Source organism: Gouania willdenowi, unplaced genomic scaffold, assembly GCF_900634775.1.
Source record: "Gouania willdenowi unplaced genomic scaffold, fGouWil2.1 scaffold_271_arrow_ctg1, whole genome shotgun sequence".
NCBI lineage: Eukaryota > Metazoa > Chordata > Actinopteri > Blenniiformes > Gobiesocidae > Gouania > Gouania willdenowi.
Genome location: NW_021145029.1, coordinates 1 through 13,500, shown reverse-complemented (window position 1 = coordinate 13,500; position 13,500 = coordinate 1). Strand labels below are relative to the sequence as shown.

General features: G+C 33.9%; 1 pseudogene; it reads right to left on the bottom strand.

The window, feature by feature from the left end:
- Positions 1-271: 271 nt before the first annotated feature.
- Positions 272-5,106, bottom strand: LOC114459184 (protein canopy 4-like; annotated as a pseudogene).
- Between the last annotated feature and the right edge of the window lie 8,394 nt (positions 5,107-13,500).

The following is a 13,500-nucleotide window of genomic DNA, read 5'->3' as shown; positions in this document are numbered from 1 at the left end:
CAGCCTGTGAATACTGGTGGATTTATTTAATAAATATCATTCTGGATGATCAAACCTCCATGGAGGTTCAGAGAGGGATTTGAAACTGAAGGAGCCACTGGGAGAATGTAGAAAGTTCTTCTGATCTAGACCTCATCATTTCCTCGTCTCCACAGACAACAGACAGAATAAAGCTCAGTCAGCATTAGACGATGTGATGTAAACTTTCACTGTCATTTATTGAAGTGTATATAATGATTATTTAATATTCTGTAAACCCTGAGTTTTTTTCTTTTTCATTTCTAGATGTTTCTCATTGTTTCAATGAATGACAGATTTTAAGAAGGTAGACATGAGATTTTTCAAGGACAGATTGTAATAAGACATGATAAAGGGGAGTGACTTCAGTCTTCAAGTATTTGTTATAAAGAAATAAATTTAAACCTTATGGACAATAACAACTTATTTATTTACTATATTATATTTTGCCGATACAAAATAGATTCACGAAAACATTGAGTACTTTGTGTATGTTGAGGTCAGTCCAAATGTCCTCTTTTTAAAAGTCAAAATATGCTAACTGCTCCAGTTCTCTCTCAGGATGGACTTTCAGGACTTCTGTTACTTCTTCACAGACGTGGTGGTTTGTCGCCTGGTGGAAAAACTCAGCTGTGGCTGCGCCGTCACTGGAAAGAAACCCAGTGCTTTGGAGAGTGGACTCCAGCTCCCAGAGACCCTGGAGCAGCTCCAGGGGCCACCCGTCACATGACCTGTGCACTCAGTGTGGATAATAAAAACAAACCAACACCTGTGGGAACACAGTGGCGAGGGAACAGGAAGGAAGCTTGCCTCAGAGAGAGTCAACTGGGAGGAGCTAAACTGGTTAAAACTTACAAATTAGAGCAGCCAAAACAGACAGAAAAAGTGGTAAAAAGGTTTCAAAGTGTCAATATTGGAACAAATGGTTTAAACTGGCAAATGATGGGCATGACAAATCATGAATGTGGTTAAATTGAAGAAAAAAAAAAAAGCATGAAATATGGTGAAAAGAGGTTAAAAGTGACAATAATGGGTCAACATATGCAACATTAGGTGGTAAAAATGATGGAAAGAGTTTATAAGTGCTGAAAATGTCTTGAAAGTGGAAAAAATGTACAGAAAAGACATTGAAATGATGAAGAAGTGTCAGAAATGGGAGCAATGTAGCAAAAATGCATTAAAAGTAGCAAAACTATTATATTTGTCACCTTGCTCTGACATCTTCAGGATGTGCTTCTCACACAGGAAGTTCTCCAGCCTCTGGTCCTGGTGATGGAAGTACCAGTCCTCCACTACGTCCTCGTACTGCTCCAGCATGGTCTCACACTGAACACACACCCACAACTGCATTAGTAAACACATGTTATTTAAAACACTAAACTATTACCTATTATGAATGACTCTTGTGTTGATTTAACTTTTAACAAAAACAAATAAATGTCGTCTAAAAGTTTTAAATGATCAGGTCCACCTGTTTCTTCATGTCGGTGACCTCTGCAGACGGTTGGTCCCACAGCTCGTACGGCATTCCCAGGTCCACTTTCACTTATTACCCACCAGGTTTTTTAGTGTGGTCATGGTCTGACTGGTTCCCTGTAGTCACACCAACAAAACACTGACTTCCTGCTTGGGTCACATGATCAGCTTTAAAGGGATCGTCCACTTTTTTTTTTTTTTACAAGTTCGGTCTAAAATGATTGAAATGTACTATTAGAAGATCTATACCAAACAAAACTTATTATAATGCACCATATTTATTTTACTAACTTTTAAAAATGGGACTATTTTACCGTTTAAGAACCTGTGTTCCACCATCTTGAAATCAGGTGATTGATGATGTCACACGGCCCCACTGCCTGTAAACATCCTATTGGAGTGAAGCATTCAGCCTGCTTTTTAGATCCTTTAGCAGCTTTTTCAAAAAATGCCAACTCGTGCTGCTTTTAGTTTCTCTAAATCAGGGGTCACCAACATGGGGAGCCCACATGGACCATAAGAAAATAAAAAACCCACAATTAAACAAAAATGGATGAAAAAAAAAAAGAAAGATACAATTAAAAGGAAGATATAAGTTGTACTGTGAGGAAACAAAATAAATACCAATAAAAAAGAAAACTATAATTAAACAAATATCTATGTTTAAAATAATGAGTAAAATACAATTAAAAGGTAGATATAAGTTGTAGTGACATGGATTATTCTGACTGCTCCTTTTTAATTATTCATGTCATATAAAGATGTATGAGAACAGCATTAATGTCACTATATTTACCCTCAGGGATCAATGATTTACTGAATCTGATCAGGTTTATTGATTAAGTTTTGATCAACTTAATTTAAATTAACCTCATTTAAATGATCCTGATGACATCATTCCAGAACATAATGATTAAACAAAGCTAAATGTGCAAACATCACGTGTAAGAAGTGTTTTTTCACCACTAGAGGCTAGAATATTTTACAGTATCAGAAGTTATCAATAATCTGTGATGTTTCATACTCTACAATCTCTGGTATTGATGGTCTACAACAGAACAACTTTATCCAGATGTTCTGTAGCTCTGATGAGATGTTTAAACACTGAGCAGGTGAAGCTGATTAAAGCTGAGTCATGTTTTCACAGAGCACAGCAGCGTTACAAACAGACAGAGCTTTATAGACACATTAAAGTTAAACAGGCACTGGTGTCTCTGATTTAGGAGTCAGTGATGATTTGTGTAGTTTTTTACCAGGTTAGACGGTGTTTGAAACAGACAAGGATGAGAGTGAGAAGAACATTTCCACATAAATAAACATCCTTTCCCTCACGGCAGGGCCAGATTAACACCGCTGTACCCTGGGCAACAATATTCAGGGGCCCCATCATCACGACCCCAGGATTACTATAATATGGCAAAAGAATAAATAAATTCCAGTAATATACATACATTTACTCACTGCACCAATGTCTAACTGTCATCATGTGCATTATGATGTACAGATGTGCAAATGCTCATAGAAATACAAATGTACCACTATGTCATCTTATCAAAGCCCCTCACTCACATATGATGCTATGAAAATAAAACACATCAGCATCAGTTTAATCTGGCAAAACATAAACATCTGGAAACCTGACAATTTCTCTCAAAGAAATGCTGATCTGGCAAAATACACTGGAGTGAAAAAATGACCTATATTCAGTTTATGCTTCTTTATATGTTCTGTGTTTCTGATCTCCTTCTCTTTTTAGTTTCTGTTTAGTGCTCCCACTGAGCTGCCTCTACATGTTTGTACTTTTTAGTTGTGTAGATCAGTGGTTCCCAGACTTTTAGTGCCCATGGTACACCAACGAACAAGTATAAATCTGTAGCCACACCTATTGTGTAAAATAGCCTTTACAACACGTGTTATCACTCATATCATGTACAATATCTGTAAATATGCATAATTATTTATGAAAGCCAAATAAAAAAAACAATAATTAAACAAATAATGTTTGGTTAGGCATAGATCTTCTAATAATTACATTTCAAAGGTTTTAGGCCAAACTTGTAAAACCAGTGGAGGATTGTTTAAAGGTAACAATGAGGCGGTGGACTGACCTTGGCGTAGCGTAGACTTCCAGGCCTCTATGCGTGAACGCTGTACTGCAGGATGCGTTCACAGATGTTGTCCACGGCCTCAGTCAAACGGGTCTCCCTAAACATCAACACACAGATCATCAACTACCCACGATGCAATGCTTTAAAATCCTAAGCATTCTAAAGCTATTTAAGGATAATTATGGTTGATGAGTGTGTTGTTCTTACAACGTGTACTATTTAATATTGCGTCTACTCTTGCCGTGTCCAGCACCTCCCCCAACTCCAGCACCTCCTTGGACCGACCTGTCCTCTCCAGCGCCTCCTGCATCTCCACCGTCAAGAACTTACACACTAGAGGATGAAGAAGATCCATTAACAGCTGCTCTTTTTTCTTTGAACTTTATTAATAAATAGCTTTATCATTACTGTTCTAAAATAACATTTGTGATTGCAAACTTTACTTTTATGAGATTTGAAGAAAAGCCAAAATGTTTCTTTTTTAAAAGGTTACACTTTATTTCTATTTTTAATTGCCACAATAAGGGCATTCTGCAACTGCACCAAACTTGCCATATTTTAACCTATTCTCATCACTATTTCTTGCCATATTTTTTGCTCCTTTTAGTGCATTTTTTGCTACATTTCTGTCACTTCTCCAACAAATTTTTATTACCTTTTCTGCACATTTTTTCCACGTTGAAGACATTTTCAGCACTCATAAACCTTTTCCACCACTTTTTCCACCTAATGTTGCATATGTTGACCCACTATTGTCACTTTTAACCTCTTTTCACCATATTTCATACTTATTTTGCCATTTTAACCACATTCACCATTTGTCATGCCTATTATTTGCCAGTTTAAACTCATTGTTCCAATATTGACAATTGAGTCATGTATTATTTTTTTTTTTTTAACCACTTTTTCCGTCCGTTTTTGATCACTTTAATTTGCAACCCCTCCCCTCTCTTTTTCCCCTTCTTTTCTTTTATTTTTCTCTAATTTGCAACTTTTAACAATTTTCTGTGTTTTTTTAAAATCCCATTTTACCACCTTTTCCACCGTTTTGTGGTCACTTTTTAATGCATTTTTATTTCTGATTAAAACAAGGATTTAAATTTTTAAGATGCGAATAATAATAGAACTTCCTGGATATTATTTAAATAAATAAATAAATGTGGTTATCACAGATTCATTCATTTTACAATTAATAACAAGAAGAAGAAAAAAAGAAGTATTATATTTACTATCAACATCTTAGTGGCAGATACCATAGCACACCTTCAGAGGTGAGTGCATTCCCTGTTGCTTTATCAGTATAAATAGATTTTTATCATTATGTTTGGATATGATTATTACACATGTTATAAACATGTAATGACTCATTACTCTCTGTTGATACACAGTAGTAGAGCCTGATTAAAATAATCCTACCTTCACATTTGTTGATAAGTCTATCTCCTTCCTCCACACTGACTCCACTATAAAGACCAAACAGCTGTAAAACCATAAAAAGCTTCATTATTTCATCCTAAACTCTGGGTGACATCAGGAAGGTCTGGAAGACAACGGCCACATCGGCATGATCGGAGCATGCGCAGTGAAACGTTACAGGCATGGCTAGTCGAGCATCGATCAGAACAAGGAGCGAGAGAGGATGTTCAACAGGATTTAACTTAAACTTACACATATAAAACACACATACCGGTACATATCTACACTTATACTTGTTTTTGAGTTGTTTACTATTCCCCGTTTTACTTTTGTTGTTCTTTTAGCTTTTGACAGTGTATTTATTGTTTTTTCCCCTCATTTTGTTGTTTTTTTATTTATTTATTTTTTTGTGTTTTACATTACTTTCATTGTCTTGTTCTCCAAAAGTTTTTATTTGGCATTGTTTTTGGGTTATGTATTTTTAACCCTAACCCAGGCAGGTATCTGAGGGTATGATGTACTTAAATCCTCTCTTTATGGTCATGAACACGCTGCATGATAACTTTACAGAGAGAGCACACACGGAGAACATCTACACCCGGACTGACCGGAAACACTACATTACCCACACGTAAACAACCCGGTTATGCCGCCACCTCCCACAATGCAACACCTCTCTTAAAGAGACAGGCCGTGCCTGTAACACCTGTCATTAACTCCAGGTTTGATGTTATATTTTCAGTAATTATATTAATATTTTATAAATATATGATAATAATGGAATATTATTGCTGTCATTTTATTTGTTTTTAATTTACTCCGTTTTTCATCAGGAATTGAGGCCATTTTTGTTTTCACATAATTTTAATATTATTTAGGTGTTTATTTTAATGTTTTAGTGTTTTGTTAGTCTAACTCATTAATTTAATAAGTGTTTTTAGTTTTCTATATTCTACTTTAATTTGTAAAGTAATTTAAAAAAAATGAAAATTCCCACATATGAATTAAAAATCTTTTAACTATCTATGCTTTTGCTATTCCAGGCCACACGAGGGCGCCAGAGCCCATTGCATTATTTTAATAAGTTTTAAAAAGTCTTTAAAGGTACACCACTCATAGGTCGCCAGTCCACCTCAGGGTTAACACACAAAGACACACATTCTTACATTCAATTTAAAGATTAAAACAGTTTTTTTTTTTTGTAATGTTTTTTCATCCCCATGGAGAAATTCAGTTTTCCATACATGAACAAAAAGAAACAGAGGAAAAATAAATCTTGTATTATCTGTTCCTAATAACAACTTAAAAATGAAATCAATTAGATTCCACAACATTCCACCTTAACTCATCACCAGGTCACAAATCATAACAAAAACAGCATCATTTCTCTTACAGTTCTACAGTTATATTCATGTGTTTCCAATTTTTTTTCATAACCTCTCAGAATTTTGTCTTTGTACATTTTCTTAAATTTGTAAAAACTTATACAACGTTTAAATTCCACAGTTTAACTCCATAAACAGACAGATTTCTGTTTTAATGATGTCCATACAAACATATTCCAGAAGTTATATTTTCTTCTATGGCAAACGTCATGTGCAACATTGTCTAGAAATTTTTTTTTTGTTTAGCTTTCCACATAATAATCAGAATTTCTAATTCGACATGATCCTTAAATTTAAGTAGTTTATTATCCATAAATATATGATTGGTGTGCTCTCTGTAACCTTTCTTACTGATGATTCTAATGTGGTAATGATATATGTGTTACACCAGACTTCAGTACAATAACTGAAATATGAGAGAATCATCAAGGAATAAATCCTCCTCAACAAGCTGCAATCAAACACATCTCTAACTTTATATAAAATGACAATACTTTTGCTGACCTTTCTTTGTACATAATCAATATGAGCTTTCCAATTTAATTTTTCATCTAAAACAACACAGAGAAACTTAACTTCCTTGACTTTTAAAGGAAAAACGTAATGAACCCAACCCTACAGTTTATGCACCATGGAAAAGATTACAGTCAGACTATGGTCGAAGTTAGGAAAATATGGGAGCCAATTTAGCCAAAAATGTAATGGGCCCTATATCACTGTAAACCCAAATAAGTTACTAGAACTCAAAAAATTTGAGCAATCGATTACCTCAATTTTTATTTTTTTTAAAAATTGATTAACTTCAAAGTCAAAATTTTCCAGAAGTTAAAAGGTTGGATGACTGTCTACTTGTACTTTTTGATAATAGTTAAATTAAAGTGCTGTATGGATGAAGTTGAACGTTCGGGCTTACAGCGTAGACTCTTCTATTTAGATGTGTGTTATTTATTTATTCATTATTTTTGCTTGATGTACTGTATGATTTTTTTGTGTGTGTTTACTTTTATTAATCTAATTTATTTGTATCTGTCCTGTCTTTATGTGCGGTGAAATGATGAAGATGAAGCAACAATTAAATGTAAAAAACAAATTTTATGTAATTAAACATTTTAAAGAAGTTACCACACACACACGCGCACGCACGCACGTTAGTTTGGGTGTGGCCTCAGCTCCGCGGGCCCTGTACAGGGTTAACCTGGAACTGCACCTTTTTGTTCTGTTTAGCTGACTCGTCAGGTCCAACTTTCAGTTCTTACTTTGTCAATCGTTACCTTGTCTTTCTTTGTTTTTTTGTTAGTTTTGGGACATGGGATTTAGGGCTTTGTTGATAGCTCCTTTTTCCTCAGGAAACAGTGGAAACCCAGCAATCCTGGCACTGCATAAATAAAAACGTTAAAATTGTATATCCTGGTTTTCCCGTATCCTTTATAAATATGTTCATTCCTTTCGGGTCGTAACAGTGACCAACACATAAGACTGGTCTAAGCGCTAATGCTAACCACTTTATGAAAAGAATAAACTATTTTAACTAGTTTAATTATAGTAAATCAGTGAGATATTTATCAACCATAACTTTATGTAACTCTATCAGATATAAAATAAACTGGATTCAGCAGCAATAAAAACACTGTTGTAGTTATTTTTGCTTTTCATGTGCTTTTTATTTGTTTCTAAAATAATCATTATAAATGAGGAAATAAATAGATGATATACAATATTACTAATGCAGTGATCCATATGTACAAACATGTTTCATAAAATATCAGCTCTATGAGTCAGCAGATATTGTAGCTTTTTATAATGAGTAAATGTTATTAATGAATCACATTCTGGTGATGATTTATTCAGTTTAATTTGTGTTTGTAAGGAACCTGTTTACACTTTAAGTTGAGAATTGTTTTATTCATTTATTTATTGTTTTTATTTATCGTAATTTGACCCAAGCCAAATGTAAAAAAAATTGTAGCATTATAGAGTAAATAATTGTACGATTTATCATCCGATTAGTCGGTTAATTGTTTCAATAATCAATGACTAGTCGACTATTAAAATAGTCATTAGTTGCAGCCCTAGACTCTACACCATGGCACTAGCATTGAGATGCAGAAAGCAAAAGTAACCAATAAATAATGTAAATACAGTACACTGACTAAAATGAAATATATATGATGAAAATAACTAATAACTTTCATGTTTTTCATGTTGTAGGCTGTCAATCACTGAAGCCTCTGAGTTTCCTGGTTTTACTCCTTGGCCATGTTTGCACTTTTTTATTTATGTTCATTTATTTTACTTTGAAATGTGATCAGCAAAGTCTTGTTTTAAGATTCACTAGGATTTAACTTCAGTGAAAACAATTGATATTATTTATTTTAATTGTATTTTTCTGTGTTTGTTAAACCGTATTTCAAAATTGTGCCTTTTTGTAAGACTCTACATTTAATTATCATTAATAAATGCTTATAATATCACATAAGTCATTATTTCACAATTCCTCTCAACTTTTAACATTTTTTTTTTTTTTTTTACAAAAACATGGTGGGCTTCACTATCCCCAGACTTAGCACATATTCTGGGGCAAACCCTGGGTCAGGACCCAAAAGTGGGTCGTGAACAGCTGGTCAAAATAAATAAATACTTAAGTAAATGTCTCTCATGTTGGACTTGTCTTTTATTTTGAAATAAACTTTTCTTTTGATAGGCATGCTGTTAAATGCATGTTGCACAGGAAAATATATAGATTTATATTTTTAAAAATATTATATATGTGTGTTGTCGACAGATATTTTTGAAAGACTAAATTTGGTTGGTTGAGTTCTAAAAAAAGTGGGTCGTGATTTAATGACTGTGGCAAAATGTGGGTCACAGGGTGAGACCAGTTGAGAACCTGGTTTACAGGATAATAGATGAAATTACTATTAATTATTGGTTATTTACAAACTTTAAATAAAATATCAATAAAATAAAAAAATAAAAAAAACAGTATTTTTGTTAATAGTTCTTCTGTAGTACTTAAGATAAAGTATCTTCTTAACTATATTTGCTGTAGTAAATAGAGAGCCCTAATAAAGACTGTCCACAGGGTTATTGGTGTTATTGTTGACGCTTCCTTTGGGGGTGTGACTTTGTAGACGGTCCCTGCCCACTCCTTAGCTCATTAACATAAAGTGTGTTTTTCTGTAGTTTGTTCTCTGTGTTCCACTGAGTACACACAGGTTGTTCCACCTTTACATCGTCACATATTGATAGAGAAATGTGAGTGTGAATGAAGTGGGTCACCAGTTAAACTAGTCTCCAGTGTGTGTGTAACAGCGGATGAATGTGGTGAGTGAGTGAGTGAATGAATGGAAACACACGGAGTGTTCTAACCTCTTCCTTCACAGAGCACACATCTGAAAACTCCTCCGTTTCTTCTTCTCCGCTTTTCTCCATCTTTGGAGCAAACATTCCGTCCCACACATGGTCGGGATGACGAAGCTCCTCCAGCACAGCTTTCCTCCTGCAGCCTTCATCATCATCATCATCACTGTCCGTCTTACTCATACTCAGCTTCACTTCCCTCCATAATATTTGTTCCTTTTCTTCTTCTTCTAGTTTAACGGTAGTCATCATCCAGCTCTGTCCGTCCTCCATTTCACTGCTTTGTTCCTGACTCTAGCTGGTTGCCAGATACAACCGACGATTCCCCGCATGAAATATGTTGAATATCCACAGAAATGCCCCAAAAACCATCCGTTTATCATCCAAATAAAACATAAATATCACCTTTAACCAACGTTAAACTGTTTGATCACTAAGTTAGTTATTTTATAATCTCACAATCAGCGGGAAAATACTCAACCTGGCAACCACTCTCAACTTTTGCGCTGACGTCACAACCAGCTTTTTTTAGCAACTTAATTGACAAACCAGTCAGAATAAATGTGTTTAATGGTGATTTAAGAGTGAATAAAGTAGTTACAGCCTGAATGATTTGGTCTGTGGATGATTTAATGGATTTCAGAGGAAATTTGTTGAGTATAAATTAATTCATGAATAAATTATTGGTTTGTTCTCAGAAACAATATATATTGTAGATTATTATTGTACGAGCAGTGAAAATAAAGTCACTGTGTAGATCACATTAAATCCAGAGTTGCTTTTGCCTTGTTTAAAAAAAATTGTTATTTAAATTATTATTATTATATTATATTTTTTAAGGAAATTTCATTACCATAATGTTTTTCTTCTTCCTTTGAAAATAAATTCTTTTTTTTTTTTTTTTTTTTACAAGTTATTAACTCTGATTTTAGTAAAAATATTCTGATGATATATTTGTGTTTGCTGAAAGCTAAAGAAAGTCAATTTAAACTGTTAAATAATATCTACACATGTAATGATTTCTTACATCAAATGTTTATTAAATGAGATCCATTATTCGTCCCACAAGAGGAAATTTGCATTTCAGTTTCATCTCCGTCCAAGAAACATGAAAACACAATCACATAAAACATGGAGGACAGGAGGTATATTTATATTTATAGTAAGACAGTTGAGCTTTGTTTTGTTTACATGTAAGTATGGTACACTCAAAAGATGTAACTACATTTGATATTATTTTATAAGTAATTGTTTTGATGCCACTTATTATTATTATTATTATTATTATTATTATTATTATTATTATTATTATTATTATTATTATTATTATTATTATTGTGTACTTAGTAAAAGTAGTCCTGTATAAATACTATTGTAGAGGAGCGGAACCTTCGGCACTATAGATTGCAGTTCCCCGGTTACATTAGTGTGGACTCACTTCCTGTTTCCGGTCATACGTAATCTGGGAGAAGACGAGTGTGCATCGTGGTTCCTACTCTAACACTCTACATGTACTTTACAGGTTAGTGCTTGGTTTAAAACAACTGTTAATGAAAGCTTTAGGCTTTGTATTACTTATAAGTCACTTTGTTTTGATAAGTTGTGCAACTTGTGATGTCAGTTTTATAGACTTTAACAGCGGTAGAGCCGAGCCGCCTCGCCACGGTAGTATCGCGATATTTAGTGTAATTCCCGCGATAGTTAAAGGTATTGTGGACGATGTTTAAAAAAATAAACGCCCTCTCCACATTTTGGAAAAAAACAAAACATAAAACGCGCATGCGCAACACGCCTACGTGTGCGGGAGAGCGTGCACGAGCCTCGTTGTCCTCGTGCACAGCTCTGTTTACAAGTTGGTGTGGACATCGGTCATACAAGCTTACCTTACAAAAGAAGATTTGCACTTTTCCCACTATGTCAGACTCGCCACCGGTAAGTGAAAATCTATTTTCAAAGGACCCGGTGCGCACCGGGCACGAGCACGTACGACGGCCTTTAGTAAACATGATTGACAATTAGGAGGACCAATAGTCTTGATGATCCACCCGGAAGCTAAACATCGTCTACAATACCTTTAATATATATATAGCTAGAGGCACCGAAGGGTAACTGAATTTTGCACTATTTACATAGAAAGCTATAGCACATTAAAGCTGCAGTATGTGTCAATTTCTGTTGTTACAATAAGTCATCTGGAAATGTAATAAGCAGTTGTTACATATGGTTTTGGATAACAAAAGATGAGTGAACATGGAATTGCACTTTATTTTGATTTAATTCATCATTGTTTGTACTGGATATTGAAAGCACTGAACTGTATTATTATAAATGAGTTTCAAAGAGAGAATTAATATACGCAATCTGGGAAAAATGATTGTGCAGCGTGGTTCCTACTCTTATACTCTACATGTACTTTACAGACATTCTCTTTGTTAACGTGGACACCGTGCCAGCCGGGGCCCGTAACATAAGCACACAAATATGTTATAAAATTTCATTACAGGATTACATTTTTGGTCTGGATTCTGGTTTTCAGATTAAGTTTGTTATGAAGTAAAGTTTTATTTTTGTAAAACTACATTTTTCATTCACAAAAGTATATATTTAAAGCTGCTTTCACATTTTCTAAATGAGTTAAACATGTTTTTAACTCATTAAGTTAGTGGTCAAAAGTTTTAATTACAGTTTTTCCAATTCTTAATATAATTTACATAATGTGCAAATATTTTAAGTGCCAAAAAATACAAATATAATATAAAGACAGGGATACAAAGTGGTGGATTGAGCGGTGCTGTTCTAATCTACTCCCCGACAAAAAAATTAAACATGCCTGTGGCACACACACACACAGCCTACTCAAAGGGTAAACAAATAAATAAATAACAAATAATTTTTTTAACTAAAATTTGCTAAATAAAAATCGTTCTTATCTACAAATTCGATGAATCAATTAAATCGATTTTTTGCCCAGCCATAGCTAGAGGCACAGGAGAGTAACTGAGTTTTGCGCTATTTACATAGAAACCTATAGCACATTAAAGCTGCAGTATGTGTAAATTTCTGGTATTACAATCAGTCATCTGGAAATGTAATAAGCAGTAATTACATATGGTTTTGGATAACAAAAGATGAATAAATATAGAATTGCATTCTATTTTGACCTAATTTGTCATTGTTTGTACTGGACATTGAAATGTATTGTAAATGAGCTTCAAAGAGAATTATTATACACAATCTGGTAAAAGACAAGAGTGCTGTGTGGTTCCTACTCTTACACTCTACATGTACTTTCCAGTGTTTTGCAGACATTCTCTTTGTTAACGTGGTCACCGACCGGGACTCGTAACATAGGCAGGACCCTAAAAGCTCATCCTGTACATTGCTTTGGTTAAAGACTTATCTTTTAATATAACCCTTAGTAAGATAATGTACTTTCATGTGATTAACTGAATTTATAATGTTCATGTTTTTAAAAAAATATTTGAACAGATATGGACAAATCAACACGAAGGGGAAAAAACCCAAGATTTATTAATTGTAAGATTATTATACGTTAATATTACCTTGTTCTGATTACATTTTCCTGCATGGTGAAACACATTTATTAGCTCTTATTAGGGGTGGGCGATATGGGAAAAACATCATATCACGATTTTTTATTTGTAAAATCACGATCACGATTTTTTTAATTCAAATCATTAAGACTGTTTTAAAGTTATTTACTAATAAAACAAATT